This window comes from Osmerus eperlanus, chromosome 3, assembly GCF_963692335.1.
Source record: "Osmerus eperlanus chromosome 3, fOsmEpe2.1, whole genome shotgun sequence".
Classification (NCBI taxonomy): Eukaryota; Metazoa; Chordata; class Actinopteri; order Osmeriformes; family Osmeridae; genus Osmerus; species Osmerus eperlanus.
Window position 1 is genome coordinate 18,452,013 of NC_085020.1, and position 7,500 is coordinate 18,459,512.

Sequence of the window (7,500 nt, forward strand, 5' to 3'; positions counted from 1 at the left end):
CCCACAGCTTCCTTCGCTTACGGCCATACCACCCTGAACACGCCCGATCTCGTCCGATCTCGGAAGCTAAGCAGGGTCGGGCCTGGTTAGTACTTGGATGGGAGACCGCCTGGGAATACCAGGTGCTGTAAGCTTTTTTTTCCTCTTCTCTCACCAGCAGGGGGTACTGTTTCCCCACCTCGTGTCACACAGCTCCTCAACCGCTTGGCTTGACCTGTCTCAGGATTCCCAGATTATTTTTCACAAACATGTTCGGGGGAGAGCGCGTACGCAGTCCCCCACTACCAGAAATTATGCAGTCGAGATTCCCGCATTTGGGGAATTAGCAAAGGTCAGCACAGCCGAAGTGCAATGGCCGAGCCTCGCCCTGGGTGAACCTCCTTCGTGATCAAGGTGTCTCCCCTGCCAGGTAAGTATGAGTTGGAAGGGAAACGGGTGCCCTCACCCAGGTGCCAGGGCTGCCGCAGTCACCCGCGGTAAGCAGACAGGCAGAAAAAACAGCCAATGGAAGAGGCGGGCTGAAGGGAGCAAGCCCCACCTCCCACTCACCCATGCAGAAAGAAACAGCCAATGGAAGGGGCGGGCAGAAGGGAACCATCCCCACCTCCCACTCACCCATCCCCCCACCCCTCCCTTGCCCTGGCCCTTGAAGAGAGAGAGACACAGAGAAAGAGAGAGAGAGACACAAACAGACACAGAGAGAGAGAGAGAGAGAGAGAGAGAGAGAGAGAGAGAGAGAGAGAGAGAGAGAGAGACAATACCTACAGTAACAATAAACTTAAACTGACCACCAAAAACTAAGGAGGAATCGCAAATCAAGCTGAGCTACTGGGCAGAGCGGTGTCATCTATAAGTAGCCTATGACCCACAGCTTCCTTCGCTTACGGCCATACCACCCTGAACACGCCCGATCTCGTCCGATCTCGGAAGCTAAGCAGGGTCGGGCCTGGTTAGTACTTGGATGGGAGACCGCCTGGGAATACCAGGTGCTGTAAGCTTTTTTTTCCTCTTCTCTCACCAGCAGGGGGTACTGTTTCCCCACCTCGTGTCACACAGCTCCTCAACCGCTTGGCTTGACCTGTCTCAGGATTCCCAGATTATTTTTCACAAACATGTTCGGGGGAGAGCGCGTACGCAGTCCCCCACTACCAGAAATTATGCAGTCGAGGTTCCCGCATTTGGGGAATTCGCAAAGGTCAGCACAGCCGAAGTGCAATGGCCGAGCCTCGCCCTGGGTGAACCTCCTTCGTGATCAAGGTGTCTCCCCTGCCAGGTAAGTATGAGTTGGAAGGGAAACGGGTGCCCTCACCCAGGTGCCAGGGCTGCCGCAGTCACCCGCGGTAAGCAGACAGGCAGAAAAAACAGCCAATGGAAGAGGCGGGCTGAAGGGAGCAAGCCCCACCTCCCACTCACCCATGCAGAAAGAAACAGCCAATGGAAGGGGCGGGCAGAAGGGAACCATCCCCACCTCCCACTCACCCATCCCCCCACCCCTCCCTTGCCCTGGCCCTTGAAGAGAGAGAGACACAGAGAAAGAGAGAGAGAGACACAAACAGACACAGAGAGAGAGAGAGAGAGAGAGAGAGAGAGAGAGAGAGAGAGAGAGACAATACCTACAGTAACAATAAACTTAAACTGACCACCAAAAACTAAGGAGGAATCGCAAATCAAGCTGAGCTACTGGGCAGAGCGGTGTCATCTATAAGTAGCCTATGACCCACAGCTTCCTTCGCTTACGGCCATACCACCCTGAACACGCCCGATCTCGTCCGATCTCGGAAGCTAAGCAGGGTCGGGCCTGGTTAGTACTTGGATGGGAGACCGCCTGGGAATACCAGGTGCTGTAAGCTTTTTTTTCCTCTTCTCTCACCAGCAGGGGGTACTGTTTCCCCACCTCGTGTCACACAGCTCCTCAACCGCTTGGCTTGACCTGTCTCAGGATTCCCAGATTATTTTTCACAAACATGTTCGGGGGAGAGCGCGTACGCAGTCCCCCACTACCAGAAATTATGCAGTCGAGATTCCCGCATTTGGGGAATTCGCAAAGGTCAGCACAGCCGAAGTGCAATGGCCGAGCCTCGCCCTGGGTGAACCTCCTTCGTGATCAAGGTGTCTCCCCTGCCAGGTAAGTATGAGTTGGAAGGGAAACGGGTGCCCTCACCCAGGTGCCAGGGCTGCCGCAGTCACCCGCGGTAAGCAGACAGGCAGAAAAAACAGCCAATGGAAGAGGCGGGCTGAAGGGAGCAAGCCCCACCTCCCACTCACCCATGCAGAAAGAAACAGCCAATGGAAGGGGCGGGCAGAAGGGAACCATCCCCACCTCCCACTCACCCATCCCCCCACCCCTCCCTTGCCCTGGCCCTTGAAGAGAGAGAGACACAGAGAAAGAGAGAGAGAGACACAAACAGACACAGAGAGAGAGAGAGAGAGAGAGAGAGAGAGAGAGAGAGAGAGAGAGAGAGAGAGAGAGAGAGAGAGAGACAATACCTACAGTAACAATAAACTTAAACTGACCACCAAAAACTAAGGAGGAATCGCAAATCAAGCTGAGCTACTGGGCAGAGCGGTGTCATCTATAAGTAGCCTATGACCCACAGCTTCCTTCGCTTACGGCCATACCACCCTGAACACGCCCGATCTCGTCCGATCTCGGAAGCTAAGCAGGGTCGGGCCTGGTTAGTACTTGGATGGGAGACCGCCTGGGAATACCAGGTGCTGTAAGCTTTTTTTTCCTCTTCTCTCACCAGCAGGGGGTACTGTTTCCCCACCTCGTGTCACACAGCTCCTCAACCGCTTGGCTTGACCTGTCTCAGGATTCCCAGATTATTTTTCACAAACATGTTCGGGGGAGAGCGCGTACGCAGTCCCCCACTACCAGAAATTATGCAGTCGAGATTCCCGCATTTGGGGAATTCGCAAAGGTCAGCACAGCCGAAGTGCAATGGCCGAGCCTCGCCCTGGGTGAACCTCCTTCGTGATCAAGGTGTCTCCCCTGCCAGGTAAGTATGAGTTGGAAGGGAAACGGGTGCCCTCACCCAGGTGCCAGGGCTGCCGCAGTCACCCGCGGTAAGCAGACAGGCAGAAAAAACAGCCAATGGAAGAGGCGGGCTGAAGGGAGCAAGCCCCACCTCCCACTCACCCATGCAGAAAGAAACAGCCAATGGAAGGGGCGGGCAGAAGGGAACCATCCCCACCTCCCACTCACCCATCCCCCCACCCCTCCCTTGCCCTGGCCCTTGAAGAGAGAGAGACACAGAGAAAGAGAGAGAGAGACACAAACAGACACAGAGAGAGAGAGAGAGAGAGAGAGAGAGAGAGAGAGAGAGAGAGAGAGAGAGAGAGAGAGAGAGAGAGAGAGAGAGACAATACCTACAGTAACAATAAACTTAAACTGACCACCAAAAACTAAGGAGGAATCGCAAATCAAGCTGAGCTACTGGGCAGAGCGGTGTCATCTATAAGTAGCCTATGACCCACAGCTTCCTTCGCTTACGGCCATACCACCCTGAACACGCCCGATCTCGTCCGATCTCGGAAGCTAAGCAGGGTCGGGCCTGGTTAGTACTTGGATGGGAGACCGCCTGGGAATACCAGGTGCTGTAAGCTTTTTTTTCCTCTTCTCTCACCAGCAGGGGGTACTGTTTCCCCACCTCGTGTCACACAGCTCCTCAACCGCTTGGCTTGACCTGTCTCAGGATTCCCAGATTATTTTTCACAAACATGTTCGGGGGAGAGCGCGTACGCAGTCCCCCACTACCAGAAATTATGCAGTCGAGATTCCCGCATTTGGGGAATTCGCAAAGGTCAGCACAGCCGAAGTGCAATGGCCGAGCCTCGCCCTGGGTGAACCTCCTTCGTGATCAAGGTGTCTCCCCTGCCAGGTAAGTATGAGTTGGAAGGGAAACGGGTGCCCTCACCCAGGTGCCAGGGCTGCCGCAGTCACCCGCGGTAAGCAGACAGGCAGAAAAAACAGCCAATGGAAGAGGCGGGCTGAAGGGAGCAAGCCCCACCTCCCACTCACCCATGCAGAAAGAAACAGCCAATGGAAGGGGCGGGCAGAAGGGAACCATCCCCACCTCCCACTCACCCATCCCCCCACCCCTCCCTTGCCCTGGCCCTTGAAGAGAGAGAGACACAGAGAAAGAGAGAGAGAGACACAAACAGACACAGAGAGAGAGAGAGAGAGAGAGAGAGAGAGAGAGAGAGAGAGAGAGAGAGAGAGAGAGAGAGAGAGAGAGAGAGAGAGAATACCTACAGTAACAATAAACTTAAACTGACCACCAAAAACTAAGGAGGAATCGCAAATCAAGCTGAGCTACTGGGCAGAGCGGTGTCATCTATAAGTAGCCTATGACCCACAGCTTCCTTCGCTTACGGCCATACCACCCTGAACACGCCCGATCTCGTCCGATCTCGGAAGCTAAGCAGGGTCGGGCCTGGTTAGTACTTGGATGGGAGACCGCCTGGGAATACCAGGTGCTGTAAGCTTTTTTTTCCTCTTCTCTCACCAGCAGGGGGTACTGTTTCCCCACCTCGTGTCACACAGCTCCTCAACCGCTTGGCTTGACCTGTCTCAGGATTCCCAGATTATTTTTCACAAACATGTTCGGGGGAGAGCGCGTACGCAGTCCCCCACTACCAGAAATTATGCAGTCGAGGTTCCCGCATTTGGGGAATTCGCAAAGGTCAGCACAGCCGAAGTGCAATGGCCGAGCCTCGCCCTGGGTGAACCTCCTTCGTGATCAAGGTGTCTCCCCTGCCAGGTAAGTATGAGTTGGAAGGGAAACGGGTGCCCTCACCCAGGTGCCAGGGCTGCCGCAGTCACCCGCGGTAAGCAGACAGGCAGAAAAAACAGCCAATGGAAGAGGCGGGCTGAAGGGAGCAAGCCCCACCTCCCACTCACCCATGCAGAAAGAAACAGCCAATGGAAGGGGCGGGCAGAAGGGAACCATCCCCACCTCCCACTCACCCATCCCCCCACCCCTCCCTTGCCCTGGCCCTTGAAGAGAGAGAGACACAGAGAAAGAGACACAAACAGACACAGAGAGAGAGAGAGGGAGAGAGAGAGAGAGAGAGAGAGAGAGAGAGAGAGAGAGAGAGAGAGAGAGAGAGAGAGAGAGAGACAATACCTACAGTAACAATAAACTTAAACTGACCACCAAAAACTAAGGAGGAATCGCAAATCAAGCTGAGCTACTGGGCAGAGCGGTGTCATCTATAAGTAGCCTATGACCCACAGCTTCCTTCGCTTACGGCCATACCACCCTGAACACGCCCGATCTCGTCCGATCTCGGAAGCTAAGCAGGGTCGGGCCTGGTTAGTACTTGGATGGGAGACCGCCTGGGAATACCAGGTGCTGTAAGCTTTTTTTTCCTCTTCTCTCACCAGCAGGGGGTACTGTTTCCCCACCTCGTGTCACACAGCTCCTCAACCGCTTGGCTTGACCTGTCTCAGGATTCCCAGATTATTTTTCACAAACATGTTCGGGGGAGAGCGCGTACGCAGTCCCCCACTACCAGAAATTATGCAGTCGAGATTCCCGCATTTGGGGAATTCGCAAAGGTCAGCACAGCCGAAGTGCAATGGCCGAGCCTCGCCCTGGGTGAACCTCCTTCGTGATCAAGGTGTCTCCCCTGCCAGGTAAGTATGAGTTGGAAGGGAAACTGGTGCCCTCACCCAGGTGCCAGGGCTGCCGCAGTCACCCGCGGTAAGCAGACAGGCAGAAAAAACAGCCAATGGAAGAGGCGGGCTGAAGGGAGCAAGCCCCACCTCCCACTCACCCATGCAGAAAGAAACAGCCAATGGAAGGGGCGGGCAGAAGGGAACCATCCCCACCTCCCACTCACCCATCCCCCCACCCCTCCCTTGCCCTGGCCCTTGAAGAGAGAGAGACACAGAGAAAGAGACACAAACAGACACAGAGAGAGAGAGAGGAGAGAGAGAGAGAGAGAGAGAGAGAGAGAGAGAGAGAGACAATACCTACAGTAACAATAAACTTAAACTGACCACCAAAAACTAAGGAGGAATCGCAAATCAAGCTGAGCTACTGGGCAGAGCGGTGTCATCTATAAGTAGCCTATGACCCACAGCTTCCTTCGCTTACGGCCATACCACCCTGAACACGCCCGATCTCGTCCGATCTCGGAAGCTAAGCAGGGTCGGGCCTGGTTAGTACTTGGATGGGAGACCGCCTGGGAATACCAGGTGCTGTAAGCTTTTTTTTCCTCTTCTCTCACCAGCAGGGGGTACTGTTTCCCCACCTCGTGTCACACAGCTCCTCAACCGCTTGGCTTGACCTGTCTCAGGATTCCCAGATTATTTTTCACAAACATGTTCGGGGGAGAACGCGTACGCAGTCCCCCACTACCAGAAATTATGCAGTCGAGATTCCCGCATTTGGGGAATTCGCAAAGGTCAGCACAGCCGAAGTGCAATGGCCGAGCCTCGCCCTGGGTGAACCTCCTTCGTGATCAAGGTGTCTCCCCTGCCAGGTAAGTATGAGTTGGAAGGGAAACTGGTGCCCTCACCCAGGTGCCAGGGCTGCCGCAGTCACCCGCGGTAAGCAGACAGGCAGAAAAAACAGCCAATGGAAGAGGCGGGCTGAAGGGAGCAAGCCCCACCTCCCACTCACCCATGCAGAAAGAAACAGCCAATGGAAGGGGCGGGCAGAAGGGAACCATCCCCACCTCCCACTCACCCATCCCCCCACCCCTCCCTTGCCCTGGCCCTTGAAGAGAGAGAGACACAGAGAAAGAGAGAGAGAGACACAAACAGACACAGAGAGAGAGAGAGAGAGAGAGAGAGAGAGAGAGAGAGAGAGAGAGACAATACCTACAGTAACAATAAACTTAAACTGACCACCAAAAACTAAGGAGGAATCGCAAATCAAGCTGAGCTACTGGGCAGAGCGGTGTCATCTATAAGTAGCCTATGACCCACAGCTTCCTTCGCTTACGGCCATACCACCCTGAACACGCCCGATCTCGTCCGATCTCGGAAGCTAAGCAGGGTCGGGCCTGGTTAGTACTTGGATGGGAGACCGCCTGGGAATACCAGGTGCTGTAAGCTTTTTTTTCCTCTTCTCTCACCAGCAGGGGGTACTGTTTCCCCACCTCGTGTCACACAGCTCCTCAACCGCTTGGCTTGACCTGTCTCAGGATTCCCAGATTATTTTTCACAAACATGTTCGGGGGAGAGCGCGTACGCAGTCCCCCACTACCAGAAATTATGCAGTCGAGATTCCCGCATTTGGGGAATTCGCAAAGGTCAGCACAGCCGAAGTGCAATGGCCGAGCCTCGCCCTGGGTGAACCTCCTTCGTGATCAAGGTGTCTCCCCTGCCAGGTAAGTATGAGTTGGAAGGGAAACGGGTGCCCTCACCCAGGTGCCAGGGCTGCCGCAGTCACCCGCGGTAAGCAGACAGGCAGAAAAAACAGCCAATGGAAGAGGCGGGCTGAAGGGAGCAAGCCCCACCTCCCACTCACCCATGCAGAAAGAAAC

At 54.9% G+C, this 7,500-nt stretch overlaps 18 non-coding genes across 18 annotated transcripts; 9 read left to right on the forward strand and 9 right to left on the reverse strand.

Annotated features, from left to right (window-relative positions):
* The first annotated feature begins 15 nt into the window (after window positions 1-15).
* Window positions 16-134, forward strand: LOC134017962 (5S ribosomal RNA). The gene has a single exon (XR_009929852.1). It is a non-coding gene; the product is annotated as a 5S ribosomal RNA (ribosomal RNA).
* Window positions 135-253: 119 nt separating this feature from the next.
* LOC134017937 (U1 spliceosomal RNA) lies at window positions 254-417 on the reverse strand. Its single transcript, XR_009929829.1, has one exon. It is a non-coding gene; the product is annotated as a U1 spliceosomal RNA (small nuclear RNA).
* Window positions 418-879: 462 nt separating this feature from the next.
* Window positions 880-998, forward strand: LOC134017963 (5S ribosomal RNA). Its single transcript, XR_009929853.1, has one exon. It is a non-coding gene; the product is annotated as a 5S ribosomal RNA (ribosomal RNA).
* Window positions 999-1,117: 119 nt separating this feature from the next.
* On the reverse strand, window positions 1,118-1,281 carry LOC134017928 (U1 spliceosomal RNA). Its single transcript, XR_009929821.1, has one exon. It is a non-coding gene; the product is annotated as a U1 spliceosomal RNA (small nuclear RNA).
* A 450-nt stretch (window positions 1,282-1,731) lies between these two features.
* LOC134017964 (5S ribosomal RNA) lies at window positions 1,732-1,850 on the forward strand. Its single transcript, XR_009929854.1, has one exon. It is a non-coding gene; the product is annotated as a 5S ribosomal RNA (ribosomal RNA).
* Window positions 1,851-1,969: 119 nt separating this feature from the next.
* LOC134017916 (U1 spliceosomal RNA) lies at window positions 1,970-2,133 on the reverse strand. Its single transcript, XR_009929810.1, has one exon. It is a non-coding gene; the product is annotated as a U1 spliceosomal RNA (small nuclear RNA).
* A 472-nt stretch (window positions 2,134-2,605) lies between these two features.
* LOC134017965 (5S ribosomal RNA) lies at window positions 2,606-2,724 on the forward strand. Its single transcript, XR_009929855.1, has one exon. It is a non-coding gene; the product is annotated as a 5S ribosomal RNA (ribosomal RNA).
* Window positions 2,725-2,843: 119 nt separating this feature from the next.
* Window positions 2,844-3,007, reverse strand: LOC134017917 (U1 spliceosomal RNA). Its single transcript, XR_009929811.1, has one exon. It is a non-coding gene; the product is annotated as a U1 spliceosomal RNA (small nuclear RNA).
* Window positions 3,008-3,487: 480 nt separating this feature from the next.
* LOC134017966 (5S ribosomal RNA) lies at window positions 3,488-3,606 on the forward strand. Its single transcript, XR_009929856.1, has one exon. It is a non-coding gene; the product is annotated as a 5S ribosomal RNA (ribosomal RNA).
* Window positions 3,607-3,725: 119 nt separating this feature from the next.
* Window positions 3,726-3,889, reverse strand: LOC134017918 (U1 spliceosomal RNA). The gene has a single exon (XR_009929812.1). It is a non-coding gene; the product is annotated as a U1 spliceosomal RNA (small nuclear RNA).
* A 480-nt stretch (window positions 3,890-4,369) lies between these two features.
* On the forward strand, window positions 4,370-4,488 carry LOC134017968 (5S ribosomal RNA). The gene has a single exon (XR_009929858.1). It is a non-coding gene; the product is annotated as a 5S ribosomal RNA (ribosomal RNA).
* A 119-nt stretch (window positions 4,489-4,607) lies between these two features.
* On the reverse strand, window positions 4,608-4,771 carry LOC134017929 (U1 spliceosomal RNA). Its single transcript, XR_009929822.1, has one exon. It is a non-coding gene; the product is annotated as a U1 spliceosomal RNA (small nuclear RNA).
* A 476-nt stretch (window positions 4,772-5,247) lies between these two features.
* On the forward strand, window positions 5,248-5,366 carry LOC134017969 (5S ribosomal RNA). The gene has a single exon (XR_009929859.1). It is a non-coding gene; the product is annotated as a 5S ribosomal RNA (ribosomal RNA).
* Window positions 5,367-5,485: 119 nt separating this feature from the next.
* LOC134017919 (U1 spliceosomal RNA) lies at window positions 5,486-5,649 on the reverse strand. Its single transcript, XR_009929813.1, has one exon. It is a non-coding gene; the product is annotated as a U1 spliceosomal RNA (small nuclear RNA).
* Window positions 5,650-6,098: 449 nt separating this feature from the next.
* Window positions 6,099-6,217, forward strand: LOC134017970 (5S ribosomal RNA). The gene has a single exon (XR_009929860.1). It is a non-coding gene; the product is annotated as a 5S ribosomal RNA (ribosomal RNA).
* A 119-nt stretch (window positions 6,218-6,336) lies between these two features.
* LOC134017936 (U1 spliceosomal RNA) lies at window positions 6,337-6,500 on the reverse strand. Its single transcript, XR_009929828.1, has one exon. It is a non-coding gene; the product is annotated as a U1 spliceosomal RNA (small nuclear RNA).
* A 450-nt stretch (window positions 6,501-6,950) lies between these two features.
* On the forward strand, window positions 6,951-7,069 carry LOC134017971 (5S ribosomal RNA). Its single transcript, XR_009929861.1, has one exon. It is a non-coding gene; the product is annotated as a 5S ribosomal RNA (ribosomal RNA).
* Window positions 7,070-7,188: 119 nt separating this feature from the next.
* Window positions 7,189-7,352, reverse strand: LOC134017921 (U1 spliceosomal RNA). The gene has a single exon (XR_009929815.1). It is a non-coding gene; the product is annotated as a U1 spliceosomal RNA (small nuclear RNA).
* Window positions 7,353-7,500: the final 148 nt, after the last annotated feature.